The sequence below is a fragment of the Orcinus orca genome, chromosome 18 (assembly GCF_937001465.1).
Source record: "Orcinus orca chromosome 18, mOrcOrc1.1, whole genome shotgun sequence".
In the NCBI taxonomy this organism is placed as follows: domain Eukaryota; kingdom Metazoa; phylum Chordata; class Mammalia; order Artiodactyla; family Delphinidae; genus Orcinus; species Orcinus orca.
In genome coordinates this window covers 56,310,550-56,325,502 of record NC_064576.1, presented here as the reverse complement: position 1 = coordinate 56,325,502, position 14,953 = coordinate 56,310,550, and positions in this window count along the sequence as shown.

Genomic DNA, 14,953 nt, shown 5'->3' with positions numbered 1-14,953 from the left:
GGCAAGCCAGAGTGATGAAATTCACAGCCAACAGCTTTGTTTGATTCTTTTGACTATGGCCAAGCCAGTAGGGCTGAGAGCACGATGTTCTCAATAATAGCCTTGACAATAACGTGATTTGTTTCCCTTCCAAAGCCGAACATGGCATCTCAGCCTGCAAAGGGGAGCTTTCTTCTGAACCTGTGGGATGGGAGCGCTGATTTCGTCCTCCAGACTAGGAAATGAAGGCATTAAGCGGGGAGGACTCGAATCGAAATGTCATCTGGCCATAACACTTGCCTAAACAATACATATTTTGTTTTGAAGGAACGTCTCTTCGGTCTTTTCATGGGTAGGATTTCAGACTAAGATGTTCTCTTTCCTAACCAGCAGATTGAAACTGAATATTGCCTCGGTCCAAGGGGTACAATACTGCTGTTATTTCTGTAATTCACAGCAGAAGCTAAGTCCTGGAGCTTGACCCAAGCCAGCTGACATTTTTAGGCCCTGGGCTGGTAACTACCAAATGGTTTTCTTTTCTTCACACTTTTCTGCATTCTTTCAGAGAATTGGGAGGCTGTTTTCTCCGTGTTTTCTCAACAGGGAAAACTGAAAGCTAATAGGCATTTATGCCATTAAGAAAAATAATGGTTGCAGTTAGCTAGTAGTTAATCATGATTGTAAGTGATTGCAAATCTCTTGAGTTGCACTAACGCTACAAACAAATAAATGAGGGTTTCAATGCTTTCCCCACTGGTGAAAAGCACGGATTAAGCTCAACTCTGGCCAAAGCCGTGCTCTAGTGCTGCAGGGAAACACTGGGTCACCAAAGACGTGATCTCTGCCCCCACTGAAATTACAGGAACGCAAGAGCAGGGCACCCCCAGGCACACACATGCACACACCCCCAGTAGATAGCACAGTCTCCAAGGTGTACATGGGTGTGCAAGTTCATGTCTAAATCAATGGCTTGAATTCAGATTGCATTTGCCAATATAAATTATACCCTAAAGGCTGAATAAGTTCTTGGGCTGGCAAATCACAGCCCATTTGCTTCTTCAGACAACCGTAGGATTTGTCCACCTTTTGTAACATTGTTTCTATGGACTAACTTATTGATCTCCATGGTCCTGATAGTAAATTCCAGAAGTTTTATGTCACCACCCTGCTGGAGAGAGCGTCCCCTCCTCTCTCCTTTTACTGGGATTCTATTTTCTTAAGGGTTCCAGTGGGGGTGGGGTGATGGTACTCGACCATTGATGGGAGTATTGAGTGGTAGGGGACTTGGGTGAAGCTGGAAAATCCGGGAGGCCTCCGGGACATTCAGGGAGCAGTTCGTCTTTAGGAAGGAGTTTAAGTCTTAGCCGTGGCACTTATTAGTCCTGGAGCGTCAGGCGACAACTTCTTGTTGAGTCTCTCAGCTGGCCTGGACCCTATGAATCTGTTTCCACATCTGGAAAATGGGAACAATGATAGTAACAAAGGATGCTCCCCTCATGGGGTTGTCGTGAAGATAAGGGGATGGAATCTGAGAAAGCACCTAACATGATGTGCCGTCCCAGAGCTGGCATTCAGTAAATACCAAATTTGGATCTGTTAGAGGAAGAGAGAGCATGTACAAAAGTATAAACAAGTACAAATACATTGAATGCAAGCTATATACAGGCTGAGAAATAGGTGTGGAGTGGTGTGGAGATGAGGTAATTTGTGGGCCAGCAGATAAAGCTATCCAGGGAGACTCTGAGAAACTTCCACATGGACGCCTCTCTATAGGACATATCTCTTAGCATGGCCAGGCTTTTGGGGTTCTTCATGGTCATGTGGGTTTGGTCAAGGCTTCCGTGTGCAGCTCTTGGCTCTGCTTCTGTTCCCGCTGATAAGAATGAGCTCAGCTCCACCCGTCTTAAGAAGGTCTTAAGATTTAGAAGTCAGACCACAGAATGCTCAGTTAAATTTGAATTTCAAATAAACGGTAAGTAATTGTTTAGTATAAGGATGTCCTGTGCAATATTTGCAATGTACTTATATTTTTTAAAAATCCATCGTTTATCTGAGATTGAAATTGAACTGATTGTCCTGTATCGTATTTGGAGACCCTACCCCTGTCACCCCCAAATCGCAAGGGACCAAGGGCAGAACTCAGCAGGATACTCCACACTGACCTCTTGGGGAAGAGAAATTAACTACACCCTGGGAGGTTGGATAGATTCAGGAAAAATCATGAGGACAGTGCTGAAGGACACAAAGGACTTCCGTTGTCAAAAAGCTCTATCACCTCCCATCTCTTCAACTCTCCTCTTTGCATCAGGGACACTCCTTGAATGAACACCAAGATTGATGCCCCTGGACTGTGTGGCTTTGGGAATTCAGCCCCAGAGGGAGAATGCTGCCTGCCTTGGTTAAGGATCTGAAAGAAATTACGTGTGACCTTAGGCCAGGGTTTCTCTAGATTCCAATCAGTCCTCCACCTCATAGTCAAGCCTTAGAGGATCAAATCCACTGCTCTCCTCAGTGCCCATCATTTTTATGCTTTCCTGATGAATACGGGGACCTTTCATTGGTCCTGTGATCTGAGGAGGTGGAGTTTAGTAAATTCTTAGGATAACAACACAGCTTGAAGAGAAAGATCTGAGGAGGCAAAGAGAAACTTGAAAATATAAAAATAATGATATCACTGACAGAAGTTTGGAGGGAGGTGATGTTAGAAGAATGTAAAAGCACCAATTTCTTTTTTTTTTTATAAGGTTGATTTTCTTTCTTTTTTCTTTTCTTTTTTTCTTTTTGCCCACGTTGGGTCTTAGTTGTGACACGCGGGATCTTCGTTGAGGCATGTGGGATCTTTTTGTTGCAGCGCGTGAGCTCTTCGTTGTAGCATGCGGACTTCTCTCTAGTTGTGGCACATGGGCTCCAGAGCACATGGGTTCTGTAGTTGCAGCACGAGGGCTCTCTCACTGAGGCACACGAGCTCAGTAGCTGTGATGTGTGGGTTTAGTTGCCCCGAGGCATGTGGGATCTTAGTTCCCCGACCAGGGATCAAACCTGAGCCCCCTGCATTGGAAGGCGGACTCAAACCCTGGACCACCAGGGAAGTCCCAAAGCACTAATTTCTTAATCGTATATAGTGGGGAGTAAGCCAGTGCTGTTGAAAGCTGGTGGAATAAGACACAAGTACATAATTTAGAGTTATACACATAATCAACAGAAAAACTTAAAAAAGAGTAATAAAACTAACCAAACTCAAGAAATGGGAAGTAGTGTAAGAAAGGCAAAGAGAGTGAAGAGGTATTCACTCTTCTTTTAGAATTAGGAAGTAAAAAGAAAAAAACTGTTAAAAGTTTATAAATAAAGACATATAAGTGTATCAGCTAAAAACTAAAACCATGGTTCTTGTTCTGCTTGCATCTCATGGCTGTGGCTGCCAGTCTCCAAGATGGCTTCCGATGGTCCTTGCCTCTTGGATTGCACACTCTTGTGTAGTCCCCTCCCACATGGCACCAAGAATTGGTCTATGTGACCAATATAATACTAGAGAAGTAATGACGTATAACTTCTGAAATTTAGGATAATTTGTTACGCAGCAGTAGATAACTAATACAGTGGCTGCCGGTTTGCTGAGTCTCTGCACCGCAAAACGTCTCACGATGAGACTCAGGAGGAATGAGTAGCCCCTGGGACATCTGTTCTCATGGCAGAGAAGAGCCAAAGGGGAGTGGAAGCTCACAAGGGCATTAAACCGTCTGCTTAGAACTGGAATACGTGACTGCTGCTCACATTTCACTGGTTAAAGCAAGGACATGGCTCAGCCTGTTTAGGGTAGGTAGGTATATTTCTTCCACAAAAAGGCATTATAATAGGCAGAGATGAATAATTCTCCTACTGGGAAAAAGGACATCGATAATTGGGAATTATAATATATTTGATTCTAAGAGGCATAATGTATTTGATAACATACAACTAAAATATCTCTGGAAGCATATTCAGAATAAGGATAACATTGGTTACTTCTGGAGGAAGAGACCTGGGTGTCTGAGAAATGGGATGGGAGGGAGATTTTTCACTAAATGCCTTTTGAATATTTTAAATGAGATCTAAGTAAATATAGAAGTATTTACTTCTATAAGTAAGTATTAAAAATACTTACTTGAAATTAAAATTTAAAGTGGGGAGGGGGTGTGAGCCTTCTATTTTGAAATGTATCATTACTAGGGAGACACTTGGAGAACCACTAGTTATTTATGGAGAATGGAGTGAGGGTAAGGCATGAGGAGTAAGAGGCTTAGATGTTTTGTTTAGGTCCTGTTAGTTATTATTTAAAATAAAACAAACTTCTGGGCTTCCCTGGTGGCGCAGTGGTTGAGAGTCCGCCTGCCGATGGAGGGGACACGGGTTCGTGCCCCGGTCTGGGAAGATCCCACATGCCGCAGAGCGGCTGGGCCCGTGAGCCATGGCCGCTGAGCCTGCGCATCCAGAGCCTGTGCTCCGCAATGGGAGAGACCACAACAGTGAGAGGCCCACGTACCGCAAAAACAAAAACAAAAACAAAAACGAAATAAAATAAAACAAACTTCTGCTTCCAGCAAGATGGAGTAGATGTACTTTTCCCTATTTCTTCACCAAGGACAACTAAAATCCCTGGACATTATATTTAAAACAAACATTAGATGTTACTGAAAGATAGAGAGAAGACAGACCAGCTAGGCACCTGGGGACCTGAGAAATGATATGGTCGTGAGTTCCCTGAGTTCTCTTTTTGCCTCATACAGCCAAGACTTGGAGCTGAAGAAGCCAGTGATGAAAGAAATGTTCACATATTGAGGTATGAGGAGTTGTTCTGGCTTATATGCTAGCCAGAACAGCCTGTCTTTTTGCCTGTCAAACATGCATTGTACAGTTGCTTTAACCATTAAAGAAAAGAATGTATTTAAAAAATCAAAATGGGATGGGCTTCCCTGGTGGTGCAGTGGTTGAGAGTCCGCCTGCCGATGCAGGGGACGCGGGTTCATGTCCTGGTCTGGGAAGAGCCCACATGCCACGGAGCGGCTGGGCCCGTGAGCCATGGCCGCTGAGCCTGCACGTCCGGAGACTGTGCTGCACAACAGGAGAGGCCACAACAGTGAGAGGCCCGCGTACAGCAAAAAAAAAAAAAAAAAAAAAATCAAAATGGGGTAACTGTGGTTTGAGCATTCAAAATGGAGCCGGGTGGCCATTGTGGATGCTGTTTCAGACATGTTCCTGCATCACTGAGAACTTGAATTTTCTAACTATATCAAACTCAAGGACACCACCTTGAGATATTGTTCTCAAAACAATATCTGCTAGCAGCTGCCAGCTGCAACCTTATGGTCTCTAGGTCTCCCTTTGTAACTATGCAACCATTTCGGAACCCAAATTCTTACTGTTTAACAGCACCCTTACTTCTTGCAGTTCCAATTACAATCCTTGATAAACAACTCATGTAACTAACTGTAACCTTGCAGCTTTTGCCTACATAAGCCTCCCGCATTTTGTAATACAGTGAAACACAATTCGAGTGCTTCTTGAATCTGTGTTTCCTGGGCTATAGTCCTCAATTCGGCTTGAATAAAACTTTTCTATTCCTATGATAGATTGTTTACTGATTATTTCCATTCATCAGCAACCTGGATTTGTCCTCCTCCCGGCAGTTACACGGTGGTCCATTCTCTCCCCTACCCCAACCTCCTGCCACAGCAGTATCAGAAAAAGCCACTTAAAAACAGAAGGTTTAAATAAGATCCAGAATCTTGTAACATATTTTGATATACAGCTTTCTATCGGTTTCCTGTGTCTGCAACAACAAATTACCACAAACTTTGTGATTTAAAAAACAGAAATGTGTTCTCTCACATTTCTGAAGGCCAGAAGTTAGAAAGAAAGGTGCTGGCAGGGCAGCTCTTCTTCTGGAGGCCTTAGGGAAGATCTGTTTTTTTGCCTCTTCGAGAGTCTTGTGGTAGTTGGCATTCTTCGACTTGTAGCCACTCCAATCTCTTTCTCTGTGATTACACTGCATCCTCCTTTTCTATCTATCTCTTCTGTGTGTCTCTTACAAAGACACTTGTCATTAAATTTAGGTCCCACCTGGATAATCCAGGATGGTCTCCTCATCTCAAGATCCTTACCTTCATTACATCCGCAAAGAACCTTTTTCCAAATAAGGTCACATTGATTCATTCCAGGGATCATGGCATGGACATATCTTTTGGGGGAAATACCATTCGACCCACTCTAAGATTTAGATCAATTCTATCAAAAATCTCAGCAAGATTTTCTGTAGACATAGACAAGATTATTCTAAAATTATATGGAAAGGAAAAGAATTTAGAATAGCTAAAACAATTTTGAAAAATAAGAATGAGGGCTTCCCTGGTGGCGCAGTGGTTGAGAGTCCGCCTGCCGATGCAGGGGACACCGGTTCGTGCCCCGGTCCGGGAAGATCCCACATGCCGCGGAGCAGCTGGGCCCGTGAGCCATGGCTGCTGAGCCTGCGCGTCCGCAGCCTGTGCTCCGCAACGGGAGAGGCCACAACAGTGAGAGGCCCGCGTACCGAAAAAAAAAAAGAATGAAATGAAAGAAATCAGTCTACTGGATTTCAAGATGATATATAGCTATAGAAATCAAGATTGTGTGATATTGGTGGGGGAACAGACACATGGATCAATAGAACACAACAGAGAGCCTAGAAATAGACTCACACAAATATGCACTACTGGCTTTTGACAAAAAGTGCCCCCCCCCCCAAAAAAAGGAAAGAAAATAAAAGAAAAAGGAAGGATTGTGGTTCTGGAGTAATTGGACACCTATAGGCAAATACATGAAACTCAACTTAAGTCTCATATTTCATACAAAATTAACTCAAAATGGATCATGAACATGTAAAATGCATAACTATAAAACTGCTAGAGGGGCTTCCCTGGTGGCACAGTGGTTGAGAATCTGCCTGCTAATGCAGGGGACACGGGTTCGAGCCCTGGTCTGGGAGGATCCCACATGCTGCGGAGCAACTAGGCCCGTGAGCCACAACTACTGAGCCTGCGTGTCTGGAGCCTGTGCTCCGCGACAAGAGAGGCCGCGACAGTGAGAATCCCGCGCACCGCGATGAAGAGTGGCCCCCGCTTGCCACAACTAGAGAAAGCCCTCGCACAGAAACGAAGACCCAACACAGCCAAAAATAAAAATGAATTTAAAAATTCAATTGTATATTAAGTGAAACTTAAAAAAAAAAACTGCTAGAAAAAACAATAGAATATTTTCAGGATCTAGGGCAAAGAGTTATTAGACTTGACAATAAAAGTACAATGTATAAAAGGAAAAATTGATAAATTAGAAATTTTAAAAATTTGATCTGTGAAAAACTCAAGAGGAAGAAAAGGCAACGTATATATTGGGAGAAAATATTTACAAACCTCATATCTGACAAAGGACTAATATCTAGTATATACAAAGAATGCTCAAAACCCAAAAGTGAACAAAACAAACAATCCAGTTAGAAAATGGGCAAAACATATGAAGAGCCATTTCACCATGGAGAATATACAAATATCAATAAGCACATGAAAAAAGTTTCAGCATCATTAGTCATATGGAAAATGAAAATTATAACTGTGATGAGATATTTCTACTCACCTATGAGAATGGCTAAAATAAAAAATAGTGACAACAAATGGCGGCAAGAATGTAGAGAAACTGGATGACTCATACATTGCTGTGGAAATGTAAAATGGTACAGCTATGGAAAACAGTTTGTCAATTTCTTAAAAAACTAAACACGCAACCATCAAATGATGCACGAATTGCATCTCTAGGAATTTATCCTAGAGCAATGAAGACTTATGTTTACGCAAAAAGCTGTACACGAATATTTATCGCAGCTTTATTTGTGACAGCCCAAAATAGGAAGCAACCCAGGTGTACTTAAATGGGTGAATGATTAAACAAACGGTGATACATCCATACCTTGGAACACCAAGCAGCAATAAGAAAGAACAATCTATCGATACACACAAGAATCTGGATGAATCACCAGAAAATTATGCTGAATGAAAAAAGCCAGTCCCCAAAGATTATATACTGTGTGATTCCATTTATGTAATACTTCTGAAACGACAAAATTACAGAAATGCAGAATAGATTAGCAGTTGCAAGGGATTATGGGGAGGGTGGGAGGGATGCAGCTATAAAAGGGCAACATGAGGGATCCTTGTGATAATGGAAACGTTCTGTATCTTGACTGTCTCGATGCCAAATGTCCTGGTTGTGATATTGTACTATGATTGGAGGAAACTGGGTAAAGGGTAAAGGGTATTTCTCTATATTACTTCTTAGAATTGCATGTGAATCTACAACTGTCTCAAAAAGTTTAATGAAAAAACCATACTTCAATTAAAAAGAAATGTGAAACAAACTAAAACAATGTTCATATATTATTTAATTTATAATTAAAAATAAACAACGTACCGGGAAAATATATTTAACATAAATTACAAAGCGTTAATATTATTATTGTAACATGATCTTCAGGTAATCATTAAGAACAGACAGCATAATAGAAAAATAAGCAAAAGTTATAAGCAAGCGATTCTCAAACTAAGAAATGCAATGGCCAGTAAGTAGTGTGACATGAGTTTCATTTGCTTCCCTTCTGGTTAGCACCCCTTTCCACTCAAAACACTCTAAATTGCACAGTAAGTTATATGATCATCTCACTGATAAACCGCTAAAAAAACCACTATTTGTTCACCTTCACAAATAGTGAAAGAAAAGTGAAAAACCAAGTTATTGTTTTCCCCTATCAGCTTGTTAAAGAATAAATTTTGCTAATTCTCACTGTGGGCAGAGGCGTGGGAAAGGTGGATCTTATGTTCTGTTGGTGAGAGTATAAATTGGTTCAGTTCTCTTGAGGGTCATTTGTCAATATGTACTAAAACCCCTTAAAAAGTACATTCTTATGAACAGCAATTCCATTTCTAGAAAATTAGACAAGTATTCATAGATGGATATTCAAGAATTTTCACTGAAATGTCGTGTAGACATTGAAGACAATCCAAATAGCAAATGTTCATTAATATATAAATAATGGTACATACATACAGGTAGATATAATGGAATATATATACATATAAATCTATATTATATACATGTCTAAAGATAGTAAAATTAGCATATCTTGGTTAGTGGGTTACTTGTTAATGCTAATTTGCTCCTTTATACTAGTCTAAACTAGTGACAAAAGTCACATACTATTTTTATAATATTAACATAGCAAATCTATTTTAAAAGGATCCTAAAAAAAAAAAAAAGGATCCTGAGAAAAGTATACCTAGAAGATCCAGGTAGCCTCAAGGAGATTAAGTGAAGCAATAAGAATGCGGAGTGTCACTTAGGAAAGTGGCCTCTATGGGATGTGGGAATTGATTCTGGCGTCCAAGAATAACATTAGGGTTGGTCCTACCTACCAGCCTGAGAAATATGGTCACCTTGCTGTTCTGTCTTTAGAGTGGCTCCTTCACAATTAGGATATATGAGATAGGTACTTTATAAACTATAAAATGCCACAAAAATGTTGGGTATCACTCTCATCACAAGTGGTCCCTCCATGCTGCTGAGATGGGATTTGAGGGCAGTTCTGGAACACCAACGAGCCAGCTGGATCCTGGGAGCCCATGAATGGAGCACGCTGGTGTTCAGCTCACATTCAGCCCTTTGGCCAGCTTTGGGCTCGGCGCTGAGATGTCACATGGTATGGAGCCCAGAGCAAAGGTTCAGGCGTCATAAGACACGGGTTTAAATTCTGCGGACTCATTCACCTTAGAAAACCTGGGGAAATTGCTGTAATTCCACTACCTGTTTCCTCCACTTAGAAGTGAAGAAAATAATAATTCTCATGTCACATGAGTGTTCTGAAGATCCAGTGAAATAGGGCACGTGAAAGTGCTTTGTAAATACAATATTCTGCAAAGCTCAGTTGTATGTGTTGGAGAGGCAGTATTGATACCATGAATGCATCAGTTTTGTAGTGTGAACCCAGCGTGGCCACCTGTAGTCGTGTTACTTAAACTCTTTGATCTTTTGTTTCATCATCTATAAAACAAAAATTTAACTTCCCGATAGCGTTTTTTATGAGAATTAGATGAGATAGTGAGGGAGGGAAACACAGTTATTGAGCATCTGCTACGTGTCATGCACACAGTACATGATTTTTATATGACAATAAATAAATATAAGGCACATTCCCCCCCAAATCACGCTTTGATACAAGAGCTTTGCCTTGTGTTCAAGTCCTTACAATGTTTCCTGTATTATGGGATGTTCTCTTGGTTATTTTATTTTTGAACAGCACAGTACCATTTGAGAGATCCTGACTTAGATCAAAATGACTCAATGGATGCTGGTTTTGGACACAGAGGTCACTGGACATAATCTGTGAAATCAGGAAGCAACATTCTAGGATGGTGAACCGGCACATGACGTGCCCGGTCACGAGTCACCGTGTGCAGAGGGGTTATCTAGCGCTCACCATATCTTTAGTGAAATCTTTTCTTTGGTACAATGAAGAGTGTCAACACTCGTGGTTGGTTAGGAATACTGTACAGGCCCCACTCGTCCCCCGCCCTTTTATGAACAAGACATAGGAAACTGGCAGATGTAGGCCTGACATCAGCCACTCGGTCCTCTGTCCTCTCCTTCAAGGGGGACCCTGTTGCCTGATCTGAACCAGAACTGTCCAGTGCTCTCCTAAGAACATCACAGTGTCTGCTCCAGCGCCAGCCTTTCATGCACGATGCTCGCTCGACTGCCAGGGCCATAGTGGGTCTTCTCCTAAACCACTGAGTGAGTTTGAATGCTTGTTTTTGCGCTTTTGCTTGCCAGTGCATGCTTGTTTGTCTGATGGGGTTCAGTCCAACATTTCTGAGGTTGTGGGAGAGGGGATTTATAACTCCCATGTGCCTCTAACCGTAAGAGGTTACCAATAGTTACCAAAAGAAACTGATGTTTTCCAAATCGCCAAGTTTGCTTAAGTCAGAAGGCAATGTCATTGTCTCTCTCCCCCAGACCATAAACTCCTTTAAGGTAGGGACCATGCCATTTCTGGGAGCCTCTTTCAGATGCCTTGTGGAGTGCTTCGTGCAAAAGTAATGTAGGAAGCAGATACGTTTTTTTGGAATAAAGCTTCCTATGTTCAAATCCTGCCACTTGAATACATTGAGAGAATTTGGGGGAGTTATTTACGCTCACTATGCCTCAGTTTCCTCTTCTGTAAAATGGAAATGGTGACAATGGCACCCACTTTGCAGGGGTCTGTGCAGATTAAGGTAATAGATATGAAGAGTTCAGAACAACGCTTGCTTTTCAATAAACATTAGCTCTTCTCATTAAGAAGGTGGAAAATGTTTGTTATGTGAATTAGGAGCAGTGCAGGGTTCCGGTAATTGCACAAGAGCTCTGTCCAGGCCAGCTATGATTGTGTAATCAGTTTCCATAAATCTGCTACTGGTTCCAAGAAACATCCATCAGCGAATCCACCTGCACGGCACTTGAAGCCACCCCAGTGGGGCTGGAGGCAGGCCACGCAGCCAGCCCCTCCATTGTCCCTTCCTGCTTCTTCCCACCTGGGAACTCATCCCTAATGGGTCCTATTTTTTCCCACACTGAGTGACCTTCCCATTAGGATGCTGAATCTGATAATTAGTAGATCTCCTCCTTGGCTCATTCCATCTCATTACTTCATGCTCCTCCTTCCCCCCACTGATGCTAAGTGATTCCCCGAGGGTGAACTGGAATGAGAACAGGGTACTTGTCGACTCTTGGAAAATAATGGCTTTTCCCACCAGAGTTGGGTTTGGCAACTGTGCTGTGGTTAGGCTGACATGTGTAGTGCCTGTATTGTTTGCAGCATCACATGAGTTTCCACGTGCATGCCCAGAGGCACCAGCACTCACGCTAATACAGATCCACGTGGGGTGGTGCACACACCCTGTGTTCACATACAGGTGTTCACAAACCCCTCCCCTTCTTCGCACAGATTCCCAACTTATCCTGAAACGACCTGGCCTAGGGAGAGAAGGAGGAAAAGCAATCCACTTTCATCCTTTCATCGTGTTTGCTGTAAACTTGTTTTGAACAGTGGGGACCCTATACTCACATTTATTCCCTCCCTCTCTGCCCACTGGGCTCCTGTCCTTGCGGCCTCCATCCCGAGAAGACTCCAGCTGGGTAGATAAGGCCTAGATGTGTGAGCGTGTGCTGTGCCCAAGGTGATGACTTGCTCTAAACGCCACCTTTAGGGCCCTTCGCGTCCAGTCGGGAGGAAGTCAGGACATTGTCCTGCTGCCCTGACCTTCCTCCCCGCTGGCCTTGGGACTGTGCTGGGGAGGACAGTCACGGGGAAATGAGCATTCCAGATGCGAGGGCTGAGATCCCATCTTCCCAGGGCTAACTGCTTTATCTTGGTTGTCGTGAGACTGTGCCCCTGGAACCCTGAAGCATTTAGAGGCTGTTGCCACCCATACCCTTGAGATGGCAAATCCCTGGGTCCGGTTCACATCAAACACCCTGGAACTGACATGGCTTGTCTTGCATACCGAGAGAGCAAACGTGTGTGGGGTCCGTCCTTCCAAGAAGGAGGAAGGCCTCTCTTCTTTGTTCAGGATGGTGACAACATGGCCCTACCCCTCCCACACAAAAGAGGCTATTTATAGATAGTGTCCGTGGCCACCTAGGTGTGTCTCTATACATAGAACTTTCCAGAACAACCTTTCAAGCAAATTTTCTTATCCGTCTCCTAAATAATGTTGACTGATAGGGAGAGGCGAAGGTATATTAGCTTTCCACCAGCAAGTAGAAGGCATGGCTGACCAATTCGACAGGTGAGATGTTAATAAGTTTGTGTAGGTGAACTCCCAGCAGAGAGGAATGAGAGATAAACATTGTCTAAGAGACGTGAACTCTTTCACCCAGCACCTATGCTTCTGGGTTTTCTTTCTCCATTAATTATGCCCTGGCTTCGTCAAAGAGAGTAGATAATGCAGGTAAAACATGCTTGTGTTCTGGTTGTCAAGGAGATGGGGGATCTGTTTGCTTAAGTCTACGCATAAGCAAACTTCATAAGCACAGCCCAGTATTTAGATTTCTGGCTTTTTACCAAATCTCTGCGTCTTTACTTCAAAGCTTTGTTGAGTTCAGTGATTTGTGGTGTGTTCTTTTCTTTCCATGGTTCTCTTCTCTCTGCCACCCCCTCAGCCGGTGAAAATGCTGACATAAAATGAAATCCCCTGTGGCAAGGGAGCTTCGCCAGGCTCCCAAGCCTGATGGCGTTGAGCCCCTAGGACGGCAGAGCCGGGCGAGGCACCCATCGCAGCCCAACTCCCAGCACCCACTCCTCAGGACTGTGAGGGAGGCAGAGACTTCCTGGCTGGTTCAAAGGGCAGGTGACTGAAGTGGAGAAATGTGATTTTGGAAGGCTGGAGGCAAAGGGGGTTGGAGCCAGAGAGGAACACGCCAGACCTGAGAGCGAGAAAGCTGAAACGTAGATTTTTTTTTTCGGTCACGCCGCGCAGCTTGCGGGATCTTAGTGCCCCGACCAGGAATCGAACCTGTGCCCCCCACAGGGCAAGCAAGGAGTCCTAACCACTGGATCACCAGGGAACTCCCGTAGATGTTGCTGACATGTTTCCATGTCAACCAAGTGTTTCGGATCCAGATGCTGGAATGCCAGAGTTTTCCTGGCGGGATGGTGGGGAAGCTTGTGGCACCAGCCAGGCCAGGCTGAGCCTTGCTGGCTGTTCTGTTTTTCCTGGGATCGTCTCGAGGAGAGCCCGTTTCCCCTTAGTCGATTGGTAAATCATTACAGAGCCACGACTGGAGTATGTGTGAATGTTCCCCAGGTTCATTAGCCTTGGACACAAATGAGGCTGTCAACCTCTAGGATCAAATTTTGTTTGCTCAGCTGTGTCCCCCATGGGGCCTTGGGTTTTCTTTCAGTCCTCACCCCTCAAGCCTCTCTGAGAGTTCCAAGGGCGTGTCTTATATCCTCCAAGATCAGTTCAGCTGTATGGAAACAGCAGTCTGTCATCTGTGAGCTGCCGTTTTAGGGGGTCCCCAAAAGGTTGTTGGAAGTCTAGTAGATCAGGGTTGAGTTACATCTTGACCCTTTCACTTCAGGGCACACCCCCTACCACCAAAGGAGACGGCTGGGGTGAGTGCAGCAAAACTCATCCATGCCTTTCACTTACATTGTTCTTCATCACTGGGAGATGTTCTCCTTGAGAAGGCAGCCACCCTTCCTGTGGCTTGCCTTCTTTTATCCTCACCTCTCTCATTATAGTTCATCAGCTGAGGAGGCAAAGTTCAAAGAAAAAAAAAAAAAATATATATATATATATTGCAGATGAATCAAAAAGTACAGATAGGGACTCCCCTGGCGGTCCAGTGGTTAAGACTTCGCCTTCCAATGCAGGGGGTGTGGGTTTGATCCTTGGTCGGGGAGCTAAGATGCCACATGCTTTGCAGCCAAAAAACCAAAACATAAAACAGAAGCAATATTGTAACAAATTCAGTAAAGACTTAAAAATGGCCCACATCAAAACAATCTTTAAAAATAAAAGTACAGAAAAAAGTAGAACAATCTGATTGCAAATGAGAGGAAGAGGACCTGTAGGGACCAAGTGAAAGGGCAGGCATAGCAAGCGTCCTGCGAGAGGTGAGTGGAGCTGGTGAGGGAGCTGAGAGATGAGATTACTGCAGATGTGGCGGGAGGACGTCCTATGTGCTTCCATAGCAACCGGGCTTTCCTCTGAACGGCCTCCCACAATTATAGTGCCTTGTAATTGCTCTTTCAGCCGTCTTTCCACTAATCTGTGAACTTCAGGGACTGAAGCTTTAATCTCTGTATTCCCAGAAGTATGGCTCGGGCAAAGTTCTGGAAGCGAAGCAGGCACATTGTGGACCAGGGGCAGTAAAC